The sequence below is a fragment of the Sciurus vulgaris genome (assembly GCF_902686455.1).
Source record: "Sciurus vulgaris genome assembly, chromosome: 4".
Lineage (NCBI taxonomy): Eukaryota > Metazoa > Chordata > Mammalia > Rodentia > Sciuridae > Sciurus > Sciurus vulgaris.
Window position 1 is genome coordinate 20,582,068 of NC_136464.1, and position 21,522 is coordinate 20,603,589.

The 21,522-nt window shown below is 38.3% G+C and overlaps 1 pseudogene across 1 annotated transcript; it reads left to right on the top strand.

The window, feature by feature from the left end:
• Positions 1 to 19,977: 19,977 nt before the first annotated feature.
• On the top strand, positions 19,978 to 21,227 carry LOC306659940 (large ribosomal subunit protein uL3-like; annotated as a pseudogene). Its single transcript has one exon. The product of its transcript is annotated as a large ribosomal subunit protein uL3-like (transcript).
• The last annotated feature ends 295 nt before the right edge of the window (positions 21,228 to 21,522 follow it).

Genomic DNA, 21,522 nt, shown 5'->3' on the forward strand with positions numbered 1-21,522 from the left:
ATAGAACAAACTTTAAGTATTCTATGACAATGTTCTCATATTCCTAGAAAATGAATTTCTGGTAATGTCCATTTTTAAGGCAATTGACACATATAAACAATACTTTCCAGAAAAATTGTGCCCATGTATAGAAATATATTAGAGAATACATACTGCATTATTATTAGAAGTTTTTGAAAACATCAATTTGTATAATAAAAAAGTGAATACTTTAAGTGTGCATATGTTACATATGGGCTTGGCATTTTTTCATTTGTGATTTGTATTTTGAACATATCTCAAACAGACATCTGTTATAGAGTTCAATTTTTCTTGTTGATATGTAGGAACTATTTATTTTTTGAGGCTAGTGTAACTGTGTCCTCTCATGTTCCTCTCCTGTCTTTCAAATATTTTCCAGTTTATTGCTTATTTTCTATTTTGCCTTAAGAGCATGTCTATTTGTTGTTTAGGTGAATAAGAAGTAGGAAAAGAGAAATAAAACTATCTTTTATAAAATAATTATTTGTAGCATAAAAATTGAAAGCTCACATGTTAATGTAAAACAGTATTACAAACTGGGTTTGTACAGAAGAGCATATTGGGCATGTGATTCTTTATCTTTGCCCTGCTTCTGGGAAAGGATGCACACCTAATTCTCAACCTGTGTTCTCTCTGCCCAACATTTAGAGAGATTGATGCTTCTGCATGCAAACAATAAATCTACAGGGAAACTGCCCATAATGTCTCTTTTAAGATGCCTAGTGGTATAGATTTTGTAAGAAAGAGAAAATTCCGACTATATTGTTTCAAAATTCTTTCAGAAATCAGCAGTTGAGATTTGATTGATGGGCATTTCTCACATCATTTATGCTCAACATCTCTGTAGTTTTCTTCTACAAACTCTAATACATATTCCCAGAGGAAATTTACAAAGTGCTTTTTCATCTTCTAAGATCTTTTTCCCTTTGTATCAAATGCAGACAGTGGACAGGTTAGAAAAATGATCAAAAGGAATATCAGGCATAGAGACAAACAAAAAAGAAAAGAGAAACAACTTTCAAATTAAAACAAACAAAAATGTGTTTTGACTCTTAACCTACAACTGTCTTAAATGTCTCTGAAGTTTTTGCCTGTATCCTGGTGTGCCAGCTGACTTTATTTATTTTTTGTCTATTCAAAATATAGGAGTACCTTGAGTAGGAGTTGACCAATCTGGGACAAGTAGAATTTTTTTTCCTGCTGCCAGGTTAAGATGGAATCCATTCTTGCATGTACTCTTCCCACACTAATAGAATCTTAGAAATAAAGGGGGCCTAGCAGGTCTTCCAACTAAGTGTTTCCTACACAAAGAAAAGCAAGACTGTAAATGTGTATACTTGTCCATTCCCAGAGAATGCAAACATTTCTTACCTTCTCATCCTTTACTTCTGTTAGTTTTACTTTAGCAACTATTTGCTGTGCCCATTTGGCACAGCTGCTGTTGGGTGGTATTTATTATAGTCCACTGTTATCCTCTAGAATTCAGCTCATTTTTCTAGTGACCAAACTAGTAAATGAGGAGATGGTGGGAACTACTTTCTCTTGCATCCTTTAGGTCTGTAAGGATGCCACTAATTTCTTCTATTTACTCTAGCAGGGTAGTTTCTGAGGTTCTTGTTTGACTTTCTCCAGTATAAAAGCTCTTACCACTCAGGACAAGGAGTTAATGTGGGGGTTGTACCAACTAGTAAGTTTTATATTGCTAGTTATAACATAGTAGTTATATTCCAATTATATTTTTGCTCCAGGAAATGACCCCTTATGTATCTTTGAACTGAGTAAATTTTTGGTGAGCTGGATCTGGGACAGGGCTCTGTTTAATAACTGGTGCTTACTCTAATGGGTGAGGCATGATGAATCTCTGAGTATCCATTAATGTTAATATTAATAATTCAAATATAAATATTAACTAGGAATGTGTATCTAATAGCTTTAAAAATGTTTGGATATTCCTCTTCCCCTAGTGTATAGCTAGCTACCCAACTGAATGGTCTTAGTTCTCCTTGAGGAAGAATTAGGAGCATTATTTTCATATTTCATTATTATTTATATATTGATATTATGGGATCCTTTCTTCTGGAAATTAGGACTCCCTTTCAGTTAATTGATTCTGGGTCTGAGAATGGGCTCAGATCCAGAAGCTGGGGAAGGAGTTGCAACTTTATTAGGACAATTTCCCTCAATCTCCTAGTTATTTATCCTTGATATTCTTTGGAACCAATAAATTTTCTAGAGATGGCTGTGATGGAGAATCAACCCAAAGCTCTCTGCAAGTCAAGTCCCTATGGCTATAATTCTGACCTTGCTGCTCAGTTCATTATAATTGTTCTACTTTGTCTTCATAGTTTTAACACTATCTTCTGGTCTCTTGTGTTTAGGACCTATCATTTTCATTGCTGTTAGTGAGACTAGTTTCTATAACAGCATCTCCTACCATGAGTTCTGGCCTCCAGAACACAGTTCTGCTTCTGACTTCACAAATTTCCAAATTCCCCCTTCTATTTGAGGAGCATGCATAATTATTTGCTGGAATAGTATTTTGTTCTTCTAAGTTTTTAACAAAGTACTTTCTATGGAATTTGTATTGCTATTTTCTATGACTCGTTTTTATAAGATTCTCCTCTCTTCATGATTCTAAATGTTCCTTCTTCTGTTGTATTTGTGAAGTAGTCACAATATGTTGTCTTCCTATTTTCCTAACTCCAATTCCCTTGGGAATTAGAAGCCTATTTCTGGCCAAATGTTTGGTTAGGGGACCAGGTTGGGTAGACAGCACAGAATAGAAAGTCAGGATCTGGCTGCAACAGGTACTTACTTTGAATACAGTCATGTTTGCAGATGCTTAAATGAGGTAAAATATTTTGAAAAGGACATACTCCCAACATTAATAATTACAGTATCTCACTTGACATCAGAAAGCTATTCCTCTCTTGCCTCATCCTGTCATTTAAATAGATTAGCTCTGACTTCAGAGGTCCTCCATTGGAATTCCTGGTGGTTTTGAAGTTTTGCTAGTCATTCTTTTAATATTGCTTTTGTTTTGTTTTGTTCTCTTAATATTGCTGTTCTTTTGATATTACAAAAAGGTCCTTGGGCAAAGCTGAGTCTCTCTGAGGTCTGTTGCTTTGCTGAGGAATATGCAATGTAAACCTTCCCATCTATCTCTAAAGTACTCTCATTTCTTCCTATAAAAACTTCACTATAGGATCCATAGCTCACTAATGCTTTAAAAGTGTCCAGTTTTATATCTAGATTGACATTAACACGTGGTTCCAGGCAGATTTCATGCCACCAAAAAATATAAGGCAGTGAGAGGCAGACAATGAGATAAGAATGGAGAAAATGAAAAAAAAAAATGCTTATTTATATAAATCTTAATACAGTCTATTTTACCATTAACCCCTTATTTACAGTGGGATGGAAAAAAAGCACAGCAATGATAGCAGTAAAACTAATGACTATGTCCTTGATAAAGGTAAAACATGTCTATGTTAGATGCGCATCTATCTCCAAGTCAGTGTTGCATCTATGGGCTAGCTCAGGTTCCAACTCTTTACTCTGGTTTCAGAACCAGCACATTGACTTGAGGCCTTTTTTGTTTTTCTTGGAACATGGAATTGAACCAAGAGAACTTTACCACTGAGCTACATCCCCCTTTTATTTTTATTTTGAGACAGGGTCTTGCTAAGTTTTTAGGGTCTTGCTAAGTTGCTGAGGTTGGCCTTGAACTTGACCTTCCTGACTCATCCTCCCAAGATGCTGGGATTATAGGCATGGCCCACTCAGTCCAGGTAGGATTTAAAAAAAAAAAAATCAAATGCAGGAAAAGAAGGACATTGATTAAGCAGGAAGCAAAACTGTGTTTTTTTTATAGGTATTAGGTCTTTTTCAGGTCTCAGTGACTGTGAGTGCTAATGCTGAGCTCATCTTACCAGACTAGTCTGAACATAGGCTGACTGAACCAACCATTCGATGCCAATTTCTTTGAACAAGCAATATGAAAAGTTTCTGTCTTCTGGAATGAGGGACAAAATCCCTATTTCCTAGATAGAGAATCATTTAATCCACCAAGTGAATCTAAAGTTACATTCTAAGTACTGGTGCGAATGACAAGGTAGGAGGAAGGTCAAAGTGAGGCATAAATGCAGGGGAAGGCATTTGGAGATGGGACTGAGAGATGTGGTACAGGTGGTGTGCTTCAGGAGCTACCAACACAAGCTGTGACACCAGCATATTCTGTTCTGACCATGAACATGTGAGTCTTTTACTACTCATATGGACCTGGTAGATGTAAAAGGGTGCAGTCACTGGATACTTTCTCTGGGTCTTCTTGTGCCAGGTAAGCAAGGGAAACAATCCAATTATATACATATATATAAATATGTTATATATATTATATATATTTTATATGTATCATATATATGTATTCTATAATATATAACCATAATTATATAATATATATGTAAGATATATATAAAAAATATATATATTATCTCCCCACTTATGGACTATCTTGCAGTATCCTTAGGGTCTCCTTTCTCCTCCATATGGTGGCGATTTTAGAGCTTAGGAGGCACAGGTCCACTGTACTCTTTGTAAACATCCCGTTGTAGGGCCCATGAAGTCAGTATTGGCTAGAAGACATTTCCTGGTACAACTGCTGGACCTGTGGGAGAATCTATGCTTTCTTCCAACAATAGCAGCCATGCTTTAGAACTTGACTCTTTCAAGATTCTTCCTCCTATGACAGTCTCCTTATGATTTACTGAAACCTCCTTTTCCCTGGGCCGAAGATCCGAAGAACAGTATTGTCATCATTTTCCCAAGCATCAAAGAAGGCAATTTGAAAGCATGGGAACCATCTGTGCCCACCCACCCTATTTTACATGTGGCAATGATGAATTTATCCAACTGAAATACGTACATTCTATAATGGAGAGGAAGACAGACTGGAGACAGGGAGAAGACTCTTCAAGGACCATCTTCTCCAGGAATCTTCCATATCAAAAACAAGAGGCAACATTTCCCTCCTCTTGCACATCATAAAAAATCCTTTGAAGAATGGCTTGCAGCATTTGTGGTCCATCTGAGGGGATCTCAGTGTTGTTATTCTGTTTTCTATTTGGTCTCAGATGAGTAGGAATAGAGACATGGAATCAGAGAGATTTAGATTTCACCTCGAGATACACAATGACTACTCATAAACTTAAGCAATTTACTTGACCTGTCTAGGCCTCAGTTCTCAACTATAAAGAGGAGATAATAACACTGAGGCAGCTGCAGTGGTGTGAGGTTATAATAGGATAATGTGTACGAAATGGTTAGAGTTGCTGTGTGTTTTTCATATGGCATAAGTATTCCTTTTCTCTCTCCTGCTGTTTTCTCTTTTTCTTGGCTCACACAGTAGCATTGTACATAAGGGCCCCATGCAGAAGAATCTATTTTGTAGGAGGAAATGAAGTATGTCACCTATGACTTTCCAATTTCTAATGATTTGGGTATTAGTCATGTCCAAATCTCCCGCTGCACTAAAGCAGTTGTATTTCTCTCTAAGCCTGGAGTTTGGTGTGCTACATATTCACAGAGCATTCGAGCTAGGAAAGTCTGTTTAGATAGTTCATTGAGTGTAATTCCCTTATTTTATAGAAGGAAAAACTGTGATCTCAAAAGGTGAGTTGATTGTTTAAGGTCTTTAGTCTAGGTAGTCAGAGAGAAAAAAATTTGAATCTAGTATAGTTTATTTCTATTCTTTTATCCTACCTAATGGCTGAAACCTAAGATGCCATGATTCTTCCCCTGGTTGTCTTCTTGCTGAAGTTTTAATAAAACAAATGAAGAAGGATATGCTTTTTCTTTTCCATTTAATCTTGGTCCAAGATTATGCATCCATGTTTTAAGTAATCAGAGAACAACAACAACAAAAACCTTTGAAACTATGAATATTATTTCAGAGAACAAGAACTAAACAATTTCATTTGGCTCAAACATCTTTTTAAAAATAACCTTTGAAGGGCCTACCTACCCAGGTTCCAAAAAGGAAACACTGAACGACTACATAGCCCAGTGTCTAAGTACACACACCAGGATGCCATTGACATGATTCAGAAACAAGACTAATTAAAGTACATGGCAGAGCAAACTGGGCCACCTCTATTGCAAATATCCAGCGTTCAAGCCAGAGGACAGAAAAAGGAAAGAGAATTCCACCACTGTAGTTTTTTTCCAAAAGAATCATGCTAAAGGAAGACCTCTTTGATTTTTTTGACCAGAAGGCATCTGCCATAAGGTACCAAAATATAGAGCTGTTCATTTGGGAGGTCATTATTAGGTCCAAACAACATCAGAAGAGATTAGTAGGATGGGCATCATGATTTCTACATGTGTGACTTGGATGAAGATTAAAACCACTTTCATAATTAAGTCTTGAGTAACAACCATATCCATGACATGTACAGAGGTGGCCAAGACCCTGGTAAAGGATGGACCAGAGTCTTGTGGATCTACCAGGAGAGACGAGGTAGTGCCACATTAGGGATACTGGTCACTACAAAAATCAAGATCTCAATGGTGGGTGGATGGTACAAGCAGTGAGAGCCTGAGGAGTTGGGGTTTGAAGAAGCCCTGGGGTGGGGTGGAGAACTTTACTTAGAATGGAAGGTCCTGGCTTTCTCTGCCTTCTTGATAACCTTGTCTCAGGCCCATGGATCTTGGCATAGCAGATTAGTTTGAACCATTCTAGGATCATCTGCAACTGAACTTACAGAAAGGATGTACAGAAGGTTGGGAACATATGCTACTGCTTCCATGCCACCTCCTGGACTCCCCTGTGATAGCCAAGGCTGCATGTGAAGCTCTTCACCAACTCAGACGTAGCACTACACAATGCTGATATCATAGTCCTGCTTACACATTTTCCAGGCCTCATCTCTTCCTCTCAGTGAACACTTTCACTCTCTTCCTCTAAGTTTTCATGATACTATTTTGTAACAAGGCCTCTAGAACAGTCTCCCCTCTCTAACAATTACTAGCTTATTCCTGTGTTTCAGTGATTCTGGCAACTGTCTGGTTTTCTAGGTACCAGATCCCTTTGGATGGTGCAGCTTCTGGATATTTGAGGATTTAGGTTTTTCTGGTAACACCACTGAGTCTCTTCACTCTTCTTATCCACGTTGAACTTGGATTTAAATATCACAGTTTGTGTTCTACTTTCCAAGGAAAAAAGATACTTTAAGAGTGTCTTAATTTTCCCAAGACATATGCTATGGCTGTTATCCCTATGTATCATGGCAAGCGTTATTTAACCGTGCACTGATTTGTCACCCGGGAAGAAACAAAGATGTGTTCTTTTCTCAGTGAATTAACAATTCAAATTAGAAAAAAATAATATGGTCTATGAAGTTAAGAAAATATAATAGAAAAGTGGATAAGACACCCAAGAGATTTGTAATTGATTTGTCAGGATGTTTTAGCCATGTGGAGGAGTGTGTGTTTCTGATTACATGTTTATAAACCCAGGGACCTACCAGAAGGTTCTTGAAAGTGCTTTGGAGAGTTTCTTTGATGACTTAAACTGGAAACAAACTAGTTTCCTGGTGGAAAAAGCTTCTTTTACTCAGTTTAAACAGTAGTTGTTACTTGTTCTAATCACTTGGAACAACCACAGAGGTCTCTGCCTCCTGGGGTCACTCTCTGGCTGTTCCCAGAGGGGTCATACCCTGCCTATTTCTGAACGTTGGCTGTCACTTACATGGTTATTTTTTTCTGCAGAATGGGGTAAGTTTCCAGGGTGCACAAAGTGCTCATAAGTCCTTGGATACAGCCGTGAACAAGTAGATGAGGTCTCTGTCCTTGTGCAGTTTACAGATTGAGTCATATCACTGAAAGGAATGGGGGCTTAATTAGGGACAGAGGCGTGTATCAGAGGCTGCAGTAAAAGTCAGGGAACTACAGCATGTAGACCCCACTGAGGCACAGAGGTGGTGCCACGTTTTAGATGGCTGATGATGGCCGGGTGGACACGTGAAGGAAAGACAGCCAGAGATAAGGCTGCAGGCTGCACAGACACAAGGGACCAGAGGAGGCTGAGTCTTGCCAATGGTGTTGAAGATTTGGGATTTTGTCTGGAGAAGTAGGACATTTCAGGGAGTATGGGGTGAACTAGGAAGAGTCAACGAGAGATGTTGTGGGGGTCTGGAAACCATGGCATTGAATACATACTAAGAGAAGCAGAGCTTGGTTCTGGTTAAAATAGACACACTTTTGACTAACATGAAGAAACATCAGTGTGAACACTGATGCTAATTTTGGATGTTTCTTTTTCTTTTTTACAGCAGAACTGTAAGAGATCACTTTATCGATATGGCATTCATCTGGGTGAACCACCCTGGCAGGTCTTGGGGAAAGAGTCTGGCTCTGGAGACTCTGAGCCTCTGCCAGCCGCTTCTCTAGTCTGTTGTTAATTCCACCAGACATTCACCCCCTGAAGACCCCAAGTTCAATAATGGATCGATGCAGGGGTATGGACTTGGAGTACGGGGGCTGGTGACCCTCTGTTGGAGAAGCAACAGCTGTGTCACACATGGGGAGAAAGTGAAGCTACCTTTCTCACCCCCACCCACGCTTATCCTCAGGCCTGGTGCTTAAGATTTTGTTATGCAGGTGAACATGGAGCACTATGGATGGATTCTTAAATGGACTGAATATCCTTTTGAAGTTAGGAACTATAGAATTGGCCAAACCCATAGAGATCCTGGAGACCAGTGTCTTAAGGCTCAGAGAGAGGTAGGAATTAAGAAGGGAATTTACTGTTGATGCTGGGCAGCTGCTACCTCCTTAAACCCATCCTGAGAGATCCTGAGACCACCCTCCCACGCTAGCACTTTCTTTGGGTGTTTTGTTCTCCCGGCTCCCTGCCCTCCCCCTGACAACTGGTCCTCTCTTTGGTGTGTTTTTCACTCTCTGCTTCCTTTCTCCTTCTATCAGCCTGTAACACCTCGTTCACCATCCCACCTACCCCCAGCCTCTTCTTCCTCTCCCTCCCTTTCTACACTTGTATTTCATTCTTTGTGGAAATGAGAGGAAACTGTATGTTTTTTTTTTTTTTTTTTTTTAATTTTTCTTTTGTGTTTCTGGGGTTTGAACCTAGGGCTTCTGCCTTGCTAGGTAAGTGCTCTACCACAGATGGGAGGTGAAATCACGTACAAGAAAATGTGTGAAGAATTGTACATGGAGCCAGTGTGTTGAGAAGAGCTTCCTAAGAGGCAGCTCCTTTAAACAGTGGGGTGAGTTCTCAGGAGAAATAATAAAGGCCAATCACTGGAGTTGTTTAAACTCACTGGACAAAGTCCTGAGGAGGTGCTGCCAGGAAGGCCCAGGCTTGAGCATATAGGAATGAAGAAAATTATCCTAACAGGATTGTTCTCAGCTCAGTTTTTCTTTAGGCTAAATTTGGTCCCTCCTGCTGAAATCAGCTGTATCAACAGTCAGCAATATTTGCTGCTTTCCTGTGGCCAAATTCATCAGGAACCAGATCAAGCAGGAGATATGAGGGGTGCGTTTCTCAAGAAGCAGCCTGGGCTCATGGGTAAAATGTGGATATTTAGGGACCTCCAGTGTTTTAATTTAATTAGTTATTTTTAGTTATGTATAACATTAGGATTCATTTTGACATGGTTATAAAAGCATGGAGTATAATTTGCTCTCATTCAGTCCCTAGTGCTTCCTCTTTACCTCCCCTCCGCCCTCCCCTTGTTCCTTTCCTTCTACTCTACTGATCTTTCTGCTATTATAGTTTTTTTTTTTTAAATTAGTGTCTTGTAGATATAGGTAATGGTGAGATTCACTGTGAGATTTACATATGTGTGTGTATGTATATATATCTATATATATAAAACAGGTCGGATTGATTGCACTGTTCCCTATCTCATCCCCCTCCCTCATCCTCTCTCCTCCTCCCCCTCAACCCTTCCTCTATTCCGTTTATCTTTGTTCTAATTCCCCCTCCTTTTTCATTTATTATTGTTTTTTTGTTTTTCCTTAATTTGGTCAGTTCTTGTGGACTTGCTCCTGATTCAGAAGGAAAAATCCTTCTAACACTTCATGAAAAAAATTATCTGGCTAGTTGTCAGTTCTTAAAGTATATTTGATAACTTTTCCGCAGTGAGTAAACAGTGCGGCTCTACACACACACACACACACACACACACACACACACACACGTTTGCGCACACACGCACGTGCACACCTGCAGTGTAGAAATCTTTTGACGGAAAGTGTGTGGAATGTAAATATCCATACTTGGGGGCACACCCATGTCTTTACTACTAGCATTCTAGAGCTCTTGAGAAGCTGTTGCTGTTTTTGATGATGACATTATCAAACATATCCCTTGATTCTCCTCAAACTTTAATGGACACCTACATGGATTCCATAAAACAACAGTATTTTCTGCATGGATTTACTTTGTAAATCTTTTTTTTATAAGTAATCTCTTAAGAGACCTTTCATTTGGTTACTACCAAGTACATTCTATAAATGAGGTCCTAGGGCTGATGGGAGTGGGGTGGGGAGATTATTTGCTCAGTAACAAAACTAGCAGATGTCAGAGTCAGAGAAGAGTCTGTATCCCAAGTCCTATAGTCTTCTCATTCTGCCACTCAGATCTCAAGCTTATTTTGCGTTCTCAGTCTAGGAATGTATAGATATGATGAGCTTTGTATGCTAACACCCCCCACCCCCATCCTCTATATACACCTGGCCAAATGACCACACTTGACGTTCTGATCAGTCTCACAGCTACTTTTCTATGTGCTGTATTTTTTCTCAGGTAAACAAACACGAATTCCTCTGGACTTTATACCTGTGGATCAAACAAATTACTCTTTCACCTGATCCATAATAATCAGATCTGTTCCGGCTCCTGTCTTTACAAAGCCCACTTCCCCTAACCTCCTGACATAGAAACTTATCCCATCAAACCAGGACATTACAGTGTTTCCTGGGCTTAGAGAAGCAGCTTGTAAGGAAAACAACTTAGTCTTTGAGGATTAGCAACAAGATCAAGCCGTGTGCACCCTCACTTTGTTTTAAGAGAGAACCTTCTGTCTTTTGGAGCTGATAATGTCCCTCAACCACTTCAAAGAACTGTCAATGCTCAAAATTTCAACTACGAGGATGAGAAGAAATAAAGTAAATTAGTGAACCAAAAATAAATTCTGTGTGTTGTGTATATAGGTCAGAAGAAAAAGTTGTCTTGTATAGAACTTAATATTGCCTTCACTGAGGACCCTACAAAGTGAACTACCATGTTCACTTCCCATATTGCCTGACAGGCATGAATCTCTTTGTCACTGACCAAAGATATTTTTTGTAGCATCCTTGTCCTGGAATTAATGAAAGATCTCTCTTTAACCATGTATTGGTTCTTGCCAGACCATTCTCTCTGAGTTATAGGTCCCTGTTAACAATGCTCCGACTCAGAAAAAAAATAAATAAATAAAAATATGCATCTGCCATTGTCTGTCTGTGACTTCCCTACTGCTACATTTCCCTGAGGAAAGGGCTGCCTTTCTAGAAATCAGTACCCTTTATGGACAGACCAACATATCTGGGAAGCTGGAAGCCAGAGGAGCATTGATCACCAGGTAACACCTTTGTTTCTCTCAAAGTATTCAGGAGATAGAGTTGGCACAGCAAGGCTAAAACTCCTCTAGTAGCGGGAGTGTTAGTAATTAAATAAAATAATTATCATAATAGGAACTCTTTTTGTTGTTTAGTACTGTGATATTTATAGCAACACATTTTTTTCACTTAACACTCACATGAAGTTCATCAGACAGGTACTCACTTCTCTGCTTTTTAGTGGGAGAAAATTGAGACTCACGATCTGCCCCATAATTCACAGCATGCTTCATGATTAAGATGAATAATCAAAGTGAGCTGTCCATCCAGGGTCCCAATGTCAATGGTGTTTGTCCCGTTTTCCTCACCTCCTCTAAACTCCAGGCTCTGGCTGCCTTTTGGTTGACTCATTACATCTCCATTCTCCTTTCCAGGCACAAATAAGAGAAGACAGAAATGCCACCTCATTCTATCTGTCCTCCTGTGATTTAAAACTTCATTCATGTTTAACATGTAAATCAATGTGTAATTCACCATATAAATAAAATTAAAGACAAAAATCACATAGTCATCTTCAATAGATGCAGAGAATGCCTCCAACAAAACTCAAGCACCCATTCATGATAAAAAACACTGAAGAAACTAGGGACAGAAGGAATCTACCTCAATATCATAAAGGCTGTATATGACAAACCCAAAGGCAACACCATAGTGAATGGGAGAATAACCAAAAGCATTTCACTTAAATCTGGCCCATGACAAGTATGTTCATTTTTACCACTCCTATTCAATATAGTACTAGAAATTCTAGTCAGGGAAATAGGACAGAGAATGAAATAAGAGAGATAAGGGTAGGAAAGGAGGAAGTCAAATTATCATTGCAGATGATATGATCCTATACTTAGAAGATCCAAAAAGCTCCACAAATAGATTGATAGAGCTAATAAAACAGTTTAGCAAAATAGGATACAAAAATCAATAACTTTTCTATACAACAATAATGAATTCACTGTAAAAGAAATCAGGAAAATAATGCCATTCGCCATACCACAAAAACAAATGAACGAACAACTTAGGGAAAAAATCTAACCAAAGAGGTGAAAGATTTATGCGATGAACATTGAAGAAGGAGATTGAAGAGGCTAGAAGATGGAAAGACCTCCCATGTTCATGGATAGGCAGAATTAATATTGTCAATGGCCTTATTACCAAAAGCAATATATATATTTAATGTAATCTCCATCACAATACCAATGACATTCTTCACAGAACTAGAAAAACAAACAGTCCTAAAATTCATTTGAAAGAACAAAAGACCCAGAATAGCCAAAGCAATTCTGAGCAAGAGGAGTAATGCTGATGGCATCACAATACCAGATTTCAAATTACACTATTGAGGTATGTAAGAAAAACGACATGGTACTTATATAAAAACAGACATATAGACCAATGAAATAGAAGAGACCGAAAAACCCACACATCTATAGTCATCCGGTCCTTGACAAAGGCACCAAAAGTATACTTTGGAGAAAACGTATCCTTTATAACAAATGGTGCTGGGAAAAGTGGTTATCCTGATGTAGAAGGAAAAGACTGTATCACTGTTTCTCAGCCTACACGAAAGTGAACATGAACTGGATTAAACCCCTCAAAATTAGAGCAGAAATTATGCACCATCTAGAAGAAAACATAGGATCAACACTCCAACATGTAGGCACAAACAATGACTTTCTCAGTGGGACCCCTAAAGCTCAGGAAATAGTATCAAGAATTAATAATTAGAATGACATCAAATTAAAAAGCTTCTGCACAGCAAAGAAAACCATTAAGAATGTGAAGAGAAAAACCTATAGAATGGAAGAAAATCTTTGCTAACTACTCTTTTGACAGAGGATTAATATTCAGGATATATAAAGAACTCAAAACAACAATAAAAAACTAAAAACAACCCAACAAGAAATGGGCAAATGAACTAAACCAGTACTTCTTAAAGAAGAAATATAAAAGCCAACCAATATATGAGAAAATGTTCAACATCTTTATCAACTGGGAAAATGCAAATTAAAACTACACTGAGTTTACCAGTTACAATGGTAGTCATCAAAAATACAAACAATGATAAACACTGGAGAAGATGTGGAGAAAAAGAAACTTTTAACTATTGGTGAGACTGTAAAATAGTACAACCATGATGGAAATAAGTATGGAGATTCCTTAAAATACTAGAAATGGAGTCACCATATGATCTACTATACCAGGTATATCCCTCCTTAGTATCTATCTTAAGGAATTAAAGTTATCATACTCTAGCAATATATGCATAACCATATTAATAGTAGCATAATTGAAAATAGCCCAACTATGGGACCAGCCTAGATGTTCATCAGTGGATGAATGGATAAAGAAAATGTGACATAGATACACAATGGAACTCATTGTGTATGAATGGAATTTATTCAGTCATGAAGAAGAATGGAATTATATCACTTGCAGGAAAATGGATGGAACTTGAGAACATTATGTCAAACAAAATAAGCCAAACTCAGAAAGTCAAGGGATGTATGTTTTTTCTCATATATGGAAGGTAGAGAAAATCCAATGGAAAAAGTAGAGTAGAGGAAAGAAACCCTGGGGGAGGGAGGTGGGAAGGGAGAGGAGAAATACCCACGCAAAGATATTGGCCAAATTATATATGGTGTGAATGTGTAAATATATAACAGTGGCTCCCACTAGTATGTATGATTATAATGCACCAATTAAAATATGGAAAAATTGCTCCTTTTGTTTGGTAGATTCTGTATCTCTTTGATTGGAAGTAGCATGAGATAGCAGTAATAGGGTAGGACATGAAATTTGGTAACCTTGGTCTTTGTTCTTCCAGTTTGTTATGTGTCCTTGAGCAAACAAGTACTCCCTAGATAACTTCCTTAACTTAAATATAAGGGTGGAGTGAGAGGATCTGTAAGATTCATGTATGCTTGAGAATTGTTTCTGTGATCATACAGTTTTCAGTCATTTATTTTTTTTTTTTGACAAAAGTTTTATGAATAAAAGTTGGCATTGTGTCATATGATTGTAGACTTCTTTAAAGGATAGTTAGGTCTGACTCAATGCCACAATGGCTGCCACATGAAATCTATTAAATTAGTCTTAACATAACATGAATTAGTAAATAAACCAACAAAATAATAGGATTCATGGAATAGTGAAGTAGAACGTGTGTTTATGTCAGAACCATCAAGGATCAAATCTTGGTTTTACCATGTGTCAACTGTGTCAGAGCATAATTTTATTTTTTCTTTCTATTTTCACAGACTGCATTTTGATTCACTGTACACAAATGGGGTACAACTTTTTATTTCTATGGTTATATACAATGTAGATTCATACCATTTGTGTAATCATACATGTACATAGTAATAATGTCTGTCTCAGTTCACTATCTTTCCTTCCCCCACCCCACCCACCCCATTTCCCTCTATGCACTCCAAAGTTCCTGTTCTTCTCTTACACCCCTGCCCCCCACCTGCCTCCAGTTACGTATCATCATCCACTTATCAGAGAATACATTCGGCCTTTAGATTTTTGAGATTGGCTTATTTCACTTAGCATGATATTCTCCAACTTCATCCATTTACCAGCAAATGCCATAATTTTATTCTTCTTTATGGCTGAGTAGTATTTCATTCCACAGTTTCTTTATCCATTCATCAATTGAAGGGCATCTAGGTTGGTTCCACAATCCAGCTATTGTGAATTAAGCAGCTATAAACATTTATGTGGCTGCTTTACTATAGTATGCTGATTTTAAATACTTTGGGTATAAAGGGAGGAGTGGGATAACTGGGTCAAAAGGTGGTTCCATTCCAAGTTTTCTGAGGAATCTCCATACTGCTTTCCAGAGTGGCTGTACCAAATTGCAATTCCACCAGCAAAGTATGAGAGTGCCTTTTTCCCCAAATCCATGCCAACAGTTATTATTGCTTTTGTTCTTGATAATAGTCATTCTAAGTGGAATGAGATGAAATATTAGGGTGGTTTTAATTTGCATTTTTCTAATTACTAGAGATGATGAACACTTTTTCATATATTTGTTGATCACCTGTATATCTTCTGTGAAGTGTCTGCCCAGTTCCTTAGCCCATTTATTGATTAGGTTCTTTGTATTTTTGGTGTAAATTTTTTAAAGTTTTTTATAGATTTTGGAGATTTGTGCTCTGTCTGAAGTGTGTATGGAAAAGATTTTCTCCCACTCTGTAGGCTTTCTTTTCACATTATTGATTGTTTCCTTTTCTGAGAAAAAGCTTTTTAGTTCAAATTCATGCCATTTGTTGATTCTTACTTTTATTTCTTACACTCTGGGGGTCTTCTTAAGGAAGTCTGGTCCTAAGCCAACATGATGAAGATTCAGGCCTACATTTTATTCTATTTGGTGGAGGGTCTTAGGTCTAATTCCTAGTTCCTTGATCCATTTTGCATTGAGTTTTGTACAGGGTGAGAGATAAGGGTTTAATTTCACTTTATTGCATATGGATTTCCACTTTCGTCAGTACCATTTGTTGAAGAGGTTATCTTTTCTCCATTGTATGTTTTTGGCACCTTTGTCTAGTATGAGGTAACTGTATTTATATGGGTTCCTCTCTGTGTCTTCTATTTTGTACCATTGGTCTGTCTGTCTATTTTGGTGACAATCCCATGCCATTTTTGTTACTATGGCTCTATAATATAGTGTAAGGTCTGGTATTGTGCTACCTCCTGCTTTGCTCTTCCTGCTAAGGATTGCTTTGGCTATTCTTTTTCTCTTATTCTTCCAAATGAATTTCATGATTGCTTTCTCTATTTCTATGAGGAATGTCATTGGGATTTTAATTGGAATTGTTTTAAATCTGTATAGTGCCTTTGAAAGTACGGACATTTTAACAATATTTATTCTGCCTATCCAAGAACATGGGAGATCTTTCCATCTTTTAAGGTTTTCTTTAATTTCTTTCTTTAGTGTTCTGTAGTTTTCATTGTAGAGGTCTTTCACCTCTTTTGTTAGATTGATTCCCACGTATTTTATTTATTTATTTTTTGAGGCTATTGTGAATGGGGTAGTTTTCCTAATTTCTCTTTCAGAGGATTCATCACTTATGAATAGAAATGCATTAGATTTATGCATGTTGATTTTATATCCTGCTATTTTACCTAATTCGTTTATGAGTAGTGATAGCTAGAGGAGTTCTTCTTTCCTATTTGTATCTCTTTAATTTCTTTCATCTGTCTAATTGCTGTGGCTAGTATTTCAAGTACTATGCTGAATAGAAGTGGTGAAAGAGGGCTCCATGCCTTGCTCCAGTTTTTAGGGGGAATGCATTCGGTTTTTCTCCATTAAGAATGATGTTGGCTGTGGGCTTAGCATAGATAGCCTTTTCAATGTTGAGGTGTGTTCCTACTATCCCTATTTTTCCTAGTGTTTTGAACTTGAAGAGATTCTCTATTTTATCAAATGCTTTCTCTGCATCTATTGAAATAATTGTATGATCACAGCCTAATTTTCATAAAGTTAAAAACATAACTGTCATGCAAACATATAGAAACACCTTGTGTAAGTGATGATTTAACTTCATGCAAAAACAAACAGGGTGGTAAAACTAGTTAGAGAATTTGTAGAACAGAGATTAATTTTGGAAAGGCATGATGAAATAGGTTTGCAGACAAAGCACAAAGCTGGCTAGTTTCCTTCAGAACAATAAATCTTTTACTTTTGAAATTATCTTTTCTATTGGCCCCAAATAATTTTCATTGCTACCAAACATCTATAAGTTTGTAATTTAGTGTCTGAGCCTTAATCAATAGTAAATATCGGGCTGGGGATATAGCTCAGTTGGTAAAGTTCTTGCCTTGCAAGCACAAGGCCCTGGGTTCAATCCCCAGCACTGCAAAAAAAAAAAAAAAAAAAAAGTAAATATCAAATTGAAGAAAAATATAGTTAGTAGAGAATTAAATAACAGTAGAGTAGACTTGTTAGATAATACTTCAGCATTGAAAGGACAAAGTTATCCTTCTGTCTTATTTTTATGTTTTGAATAAATTTCATTATCAGTTGAATACATTATTAAATAAACTTATCATTCTATACCTAATATTAAGCATCTGTAGCAGGGCTATATAATACTTTATAGGATTACTGTAAGGATTATTATGTAAAGTAAATTATATAAATTGTGTAAACCTACTATTTTTTGCTTCTTTGGGTTTTGAAGATAGCCAAGCTCAACATTTCAATAATTATCAAATTTCTAAGTAATGTCTTTGTTCTCTCTCTCCAAGATTATGACCAATAGTCTTTTGACACACCTGTTCAGAAATTGGAGAAACAAGAAGGGAGAGTGCTAATGGTGAGCTAATTATCAAATAGTAGGTTGCCTTTGTGTGGGAATGTAGGGAACAGAAGAGAATTCAAACTTCTGATACGTATTTATAAATATTTTGTCAGCCATTATCATTGTAATAATAATTTAAATATCTATACAATAATATCTTATCCAAAGAGAGACTTGAACCTCCTGATGGAACTCATTTGACCTGAGTTCAGTGATAGAGTACTTTCCCTATGGTTCTCCCTGCTAGATTGTCTCTCTTCTCCAACTCAAAGCATAGTCAATAGTCAAGGGTCTCCAAGGGGACAAGGACTGACCATCGCAATTCTCAAAGGTCCTTTCTTCACTGTTACTTTTGAGTTTCTTTATGGTTCTAAATAACTAGTGGTTCTAAATAAGCACTCTATAGCATTTTCTGCGATATTGGTAGTATTGACTATCTGTGCTCTCCAAGATGGTGGTCACTAGTCATATGTGGCCATTGAGAAACTTAAATGTGGCTAGAATAAGTGAGGGAATAGACTTTTAATTTTATTTCACTTAATCAACTTAATTTCAAATGCAATAGCTGCTTATGACTCGTGGCCCCTGTATATTGCACAGTGCCATTCTGTAGTCACAGGACTGGGCTTTCCAACCTACTGAACGTACGTTAAAGTGTGGTCCCAAACTAGTCAACCATACAAATACACTTAGGAGGACAGAAGTCATATCTTATACTTTTCTCTAACCTTGTAGTTCTTTTTTTGTGAAGTGTTCTTAGGAGGACTTGTGCTTCTGAGAAGATGGAGTAGACATAATTTTCCCTATTCTTCTCACTAAGTCCAACTTAAAACTCTTCTTTTGTGGTCATTTTATTCATCAGTAAGGCTGGTAGCCAAATAACTATGATACTTTATGGTAAGTGAAGCCTACTACCCTATGCTCTTTACACGCCTGATACTAATAAATGGTCTTCAGAATTCTTTAGAAGACTTTCCTGTCAGCTCTGCTTGAAGAGGCCAGTGAATATCTACGAGCTAGCATTTGAGTTTCCACTTGAAGAAAGAAAGTTTACCAAGTAAACCTACCAAGTGGACCCAGTGGGTGAGGGAGAAGTGCATTCTTTGCAGAAGGAACAGCATATGTGTAAACCTAGCAGCATTCGTTTCCAGAGAGTTTTTCAAGGTCATGAAATGCTTCAACTGCCAAACTTGGGGTCAAGGTTAGTTCTCTTCCCACAGCATCTTTTATTTCCTCGTGGTTAAGTGACCCAGTTCTTCTTAATTGACCACTTTGGGTTTCCTGGATGAAATGATGCCTAATCAATTGCACCCTGAATGGGTACTTAGAGCATATCATTTTTATTATTCTTGATTTCCAACCACATTTCTTTGGATACAACATCTCTATATCTTGGCAAATTTCAGCAATTGAGACCATGATAAAAATATCAAATGTAATTGAAACAAAGATGCATGAATTAGGTTTGGACTTCCAATACTGTAATGACCATTTGAGTAATGTCCCTTATGATTCCACAGAAGCTGTGGTAGGCTACTTTATGTAACTTAATTTTTGTTGGGCCACTTACTTCCTCTTCCCTCCCCTCTCCGATCTTTGGTTTCAAACCAACAAAAGTGAGGGAAACCAATTCACTTGCTATAATCACAGCTTGAGCAAACTAAGCCATGACCAAAGTCATGAAGGTTTTACTAGTTTATACTTACATTCAAGCCATTTTCCTGGGTGGACCCAGATTGGGTTTTTGTATTTTACTATCCTGTAGTTAGCCTAACAGTTTAATCTTTTTATCACTCCTCTGAGGCTGGCTGAAAACTACCGTTCGGGGCCAGTGTAGACATATCTCCTTCTGACTGCTCTGGTAACGTCCATACTCTTGAGTGGAGAAGTTATCTCCCACGGATTCTCTGTAAAGAAACAACAACAGTTTAGTCAGAAGTGGAAATCAGGGACAGGTCGGATTTGGGGCACCATGTCTCACAGGAAGTTCTCTGCTCCCAGACATGGGCTTCTTGTCTCAGAAGTGCAGCAGCAGGCATCGTGGGAAGCTGAGGAGTTTCCCTAAGGATGACCCTTCTAAGCCTGTCCTTCTCACAGCTTTCTGGGCTACAAGGTTGGCATGACCCACATTCTGCGGGAAGTTGATAGGCCAGGATCCAAGGTGAACAAGGAGGAGGTTGTGGAGGCTGTGACCATAGTGTAGACACCACCCATGGTGGTTGTAGGCATTGTGGGTTATGTGGAAACCCCCCAAGGCCTCTGAACCTTCAAGGTCATCTTTGCCGAGCTCATCAGTGATGAGTGCAAAAGGTGATTCTATAAGAACTGGCATAAATCTAAGAAGGCCTTCACCAAATACTGCAAGAATTGGCAGGATGACACAGGCAAGAAGCAGCTGGAGAAAGACTTCAATAGCATAAAGAAATACTGCTAGGTCATTTGCATTATCACCCATACCCAGATGCGGCTGCTTCCTCTGCTCCAGGAGAAAGCCCACCTGATGGAGATCCAGGTGAATGGAGGCACCATGGCTGAGAAACTGGACTGGGCCAAGGAGAGGCTGGAGCAGCAGGGCCCTGTGAACCAGATGTTTGGGCAGGACGAGATGATTGACGTCATTTGTGTGACCAAGGGAAAAGGCTACAAAGGGGTCACCAGTCGCTGGCATACCAAGAAGCTGCCCCACGGGACCCACAGAAGGCCATGCAAGTTTGCCTGTATTGGAGCCTGGGATCCTGCCTATGTGGCCTTCTCTGTGGCTTGGGCTGGACAGAAAGGCTACCATCACTGCACTGAGATCAACAAGAAGATCTACAAGATTGGTCAGGGCTACCTCATCAAGGATGGCAAACTCAAAAAGAATAATGCTTCCACTGATTATGACCTGTCTGACAAGAGCATCAACCCTCTGGGTGGTTTTGTCTACTATGGTGAAGTGACCAATGACTTCATCATGCGGAAAGGTTGTGTGGTGGGGACCAAGAAGTGGGTGATCACCCTCGGCAAGCCCTTGCTGATACAGACCAAACGGCATGCTCTGGAGAAGATTGACCTTAAGTTCATTGACACTACCTCTAAGTTTGGCTATGGCTGTTTCTGGGCTATGAAGGAGAAGAAAGCCTTCATGGGACCACTTAAGAAAGACCGCATTGCCAAGGAAGAAGGTGCTTGATGTCTGGATCATGAGGAGCTGGCTGCAGCAAATAAAAACTTTCTCAGTGAAAAAAAGAAGTGGAAGCCCAGGACCTTAGTTTGAGGCTCCTCCTTTAAAGAGTAAATATCTAAATGTTAACCCTTCCAGGTAAATCAGTTTAATCAGATTGCTATTTTTCTGTAGTTGTAGATCTCAACTTGAGCAAGCATCAGAATTATGGGGAGGTCTGAGCCCCATTCCAACAGTTGCTGAATCAGTAGATCTGGGTCAGGGCCTGTAAGTTTGAATTTCTAAGTTCTCTGTTGTGCTGATGCTGCTGACTCTTCTGCTTACATGCAGGATGAATGACTGGTAGTTACAGCA